The sequence below is a fragment of the Macadamia integrifolia genome, chromosome 1 (genome assembly GCF_013358625.1).
Source record: "Macadamia integrifolia cultivar HAES 741 chromosome 1, SCU_Mint_v3, whole genome shotgun sequence".
NCBI classification, from domain to species: domain Eukaryota; kingdom Viridiplantae; phylum Streptophyta; class Magnoliopsida; order Proteales; family Proteaceae; genus Macadamia; species Macadamia integrifolia.
Genome location: NC_056557.1, coordinates 22,308,170 through 22,311,992, shown reverse-complemented (window position 1 = coordinate 22,311,992; position 3,823 = coordinate 22,308,170). Strand labels below are relative to the sequence as shown.

At 38.3% G+C, this 3,823-nt stretch overlaps 1 long non-coding RNA gene across 1 annotated transcript; it reads left to right on the top strand.

Annotated features, from left to right (window-relative positions):
- Positions 1 to 6: 6 nt before the first annotated feature.
- Positions 7 to 3,735, top strand: LOC122081589. Its single transcript, XR_006141129.1, has 2 exons — positions 7 to 1,773; positions 1,892 to 3,735. It is a non-coding gene; the product is annotated as an uncharacterized LOC122081589 (long non-coding RNA).
- The last annotated feature ends 88 nt before the right edge of the window (positions 3,736 to 3,823 follow it).

Genomic DNA, 3,823 nt, shown 5'->3' with positions numbered 1-3,823 from the left:
CAAAAAAAAATAATAATAAATTAAAAACTAGCAGACTCCCTTCTGAGTAACCGGGCCTCTTCGTCACAAACGTTGAGTTTCGCGTAAAAAGGTTGGATAGTCTGTGTCAACTAATCAAGCCGAAAAAAAAAATAATAAATTTAAAACTAGCAGACTCCCTTCTGAGTAACTGGGCCTCTTCGTCACAAACGTTGAGTTTCGTGTAAAAAGGTTGGATAGTCTGTGTCAACTAATAGAGCCAAAAAAAAAATAATAAATTTAAAACTAGCAGACTCCCTTTTGAGTAACCGGGCCTCTTCGTCACAAACGTTGAGTTTCGCGTAAAAAGGTTGGACAGTCTGTGTCAACTAATCAAGTCGAAAAAAATAATAACAAATTAAAAACTAGCCGACTCCCTTCTGAGTAACCGGGCCTCTTCGTCACAAACGTTGAGTTTCGCGTAAAAAGGTTGGATAGTCTGTGTCAACTAATCAAGCTGGAAAAAAATAATAATAAATTTAAAACTAGCAGACTCCCTTCTGAGTAACCGGGCCTCCTCGTCACAAACATTGAGTTTCGCGTAAAAAGGTTGGACAGCCTGTGTCAACTAATCAAGCCGGAAAAAAAGTACTAATAAATTAAAAACTAGCAGACTCCCTTCTGAGTAACCGGGCCTCTTCGTCACAAACGTTGGGTTTCGCGTAAAAAAGTTGGATAGTCTGTGTCAACTAATCAAGCCGAAAAACAAATAATAATAAATTAAAAACTAGTGGACTCCCTTCTGAGTAACCGGGCCTCTTCGTCACAAACGTTGAGTTTCGCGTAAAAAGGTTGGACAGTCTGTGTCAACTAATCAAACCGAAAAAAAAGAAGTAATAATAAATTAAAAACTAGCAGACTCCTTTCTGAGTAACCGGGCCTCTTCGTCACAAACGTTGAGTTTCGCGTAAAAAGGTTGGGCAGTCTGTGTCAACTAATCAAGCCGAAAAAAAATAATAATAAATTAAAAACTAGCAGACTCCCTTCTGAGTAACCGGGCCTCTTCGTCACAAACGTTGAGTTTCGCGTAAAAAGGTTGGACAGTCTGTGTCAACTAATCAAGTCGAAAAAAAATAATAATAAATTAAAAACTAGCGGACTCCCTTCTGAGTAACCAGGCCTCTTCGTCACAAACGTTGAGTTTCGCGAAAAAAGTTTTGACAGTTTGTGTCAACTAATCAAGCTAAAAAAAAAAGTAATAATAAAGTAAAAACTAACAAACTCCCTTCTGAGTAACCGGGCCTCTTCGTCACAAACGTTGAGTTTCGCGTAAAAAGGTTGGACAATCTGTGTCAACTAATCAAGTCGAAAAAAAATAATAATAAATTAAAAACTAGCAGACTCCCTTCTGAGTAACCGGGCCTCTTCGTCACAAACGTTGAGTTTCGCGTAAAAAGGTTGGATAGTCTGTGTCAACTAATCAAGCCGGAAAAAAATAATAATAAATTTAAAACTAGCAGACTCCCTTCTGAGTAACCGGGCCTCTTCGTCACAAACGTTGAGTTTCGCGTAAAAAGGTTGGACAGTCTGTGTCAACTAATAGAGCCGAAAAAAAAATAATAAATTTAAAACTAGTAGACTCCCTTTTGAGTAACTGGGCCTCTTCGTCACAAACGTTGAGTTTCGCGTAAAAAGGTTGGACAGTCTGTGTCAACTAATCAAGCCGAAAAAAAAGTAATAATAAAAAAAAACTAGCAGACTCCCTTCTGAGTAACCGGGCCTCTTCGTCACAAACGTTGAGTTTCGCGTAAAAAGGTTGGATAGTCTGTGTCAACTAATCAAGCCGAAAAAAAAAATAATAAATTTAAAACTAGCAGACTCCCTTTTGAGTAACTGGGTCCTTCGTCACAAACGTTGAGTTTCGCGTAAAAAGGTTGGACAGTCTGTGTCAACTAATCAAGCCGAAAAAAAAAAGTAATAATAAAAAAAAACTAGCAGACTCCCTTCTGAGTAACCGGGCCTCTTCGTCACAAACGTTGAGTTTCGCGTAAAAAGGTTGGACAGTCTGTGTCAACTTATCAAGCCGAAAAAAAAGAAATAATAAATTAAAAACTAACGGACTCCCTTCTGAGTAACCGGGCCTCTTCGTCACAAACGTTGAGTTTCGCGTAAAAAGGTTGGATACTCTGTGTCAACTAATCAAGCCGAAAAAAAAAATAATAAATTTAAAACTAGCAGACTCCCTTCTGAGTAACTGGGCCTCTTCGTCACAAACGTTGAGTTTCGCGTAAAAAGGTTGGACAGTCTGTGTCAACTAATCAAGCCGAAAAAAAAAAGTAATAATAAAAAAAAACTAGCAGACTCCCTTCTGTGTAACCGGGCCTCTTCGTCACAAACGTTGAGTTTCGCGTAAAAAGGTTGGACAGTCTTTGTTAACTAATCAAGCCGAAAAAAAAAGAAATAATAAATTAAAAACTAGCAGACTCCCTTCTGAGTAACCGGGCCTCTTCGTCACAAACGTTGAGTTTCGCGTAAAAAGGTTGGATAGTCTGTGTCAACTAATCAAGCTGGAAAAAAATAATAATAAATTTAAAACTAGCAGACTCCCTTCTGAGTAACCGGGACTCTTCGTCACAAACGTTGAGTTTCGTGTAAAAAGGTTGGACAGTCTGTGTCAACTAATCAAGCCGAAAAAAAAGAAATAATAAATTAAAAACTAGTGGACTCCCTTCTGAGTAACCGGGCCTCTTTGTCACAAACGTTGAGTTTCGCGTAAAAAGATTGGATAGTCTGTGTCAACTAATCAAGCCGGAAAAAAAAATAATAAATTTAAAACTAGCAGACTCCCTTCTGAGTAACTGGGCCTCTTCGACACAAACGTTGAGTTTCGCGTAAAAAACTTGGACAGTCTGTGTCAACTAATCAAGCCGAAAAAAAAAGAAATAATAAATTAAAAACTAGCGGACTCCCTTCTGAGTAACCAGGCCTCTTCGTCACAAACGTTGACTTTCGCGTAAAAAGTTTGGAAGTTTGTGTGAACTAATCAAGCTGAAAAAAAAAGTAATAATAAAGTAAAAACTAGCAAACTCCCTTCTGAGTAACCGGGCCTCTTCGTCACAAACGTTGAGTTTCGCGTAAAAAGGTTGGACAGTCTGTGTCAACTAATCAAGTCGAAAAAAATAATAACAAATTAAAAACTAGCAGACTCCCTTCTGAGTAACCGGGCCTCTTCGTCACAAACGTTGAGTTTCGCGTAAAAAGGTTGGACAGTCTGTGTCAACTAATCAAGCCGAAAAAAAAGAAGTAATAATAAAATAAAAACTAGCAGACTCCCTTCTGAGTAACCGTGCCTCTTCGTCACAAACGTTGAGTTTCGCTTAAAAAGGTTTGACAGTCTGTGACTACTAATCAAGTCGAAAAAAAATAATAATAAATTTAAAACTAGCAGACTCCCTTCTGAGTAACCGGGCCTCTTCGTCACAAACGTTAAGTTTCGCGTAAAAAGGTTGGATAGTCTGTGTCAACTAATCAAGCCGGAAAAAAATAATAATAAATTTAAACTAGCAGACTCCCTTCTGAGTAACCGGGCCTCTTCGTCACAAACGTTGAGTTTCGCGTAAAAAGGTTGGACAGTCTGTGTCAACTAATAGAGCCGAAAAAAAAATAATAAATTTAAAACTAGCAGACTCCCTTCTGAGTAACTGGGCCTCTTCGTCACAAACGTTGAGTTTCGCGTAAAAAGGTTGGACAGTCTGTGTCAACTAATCAAGCCGAAAATAAAAAGTAATAATAAAAAAAAACTAGCAGACTCCCTTCTGAGTAACCGGGCCTCTTCGTCACAAACGTTGAGTTTCGCGTAAAAAGG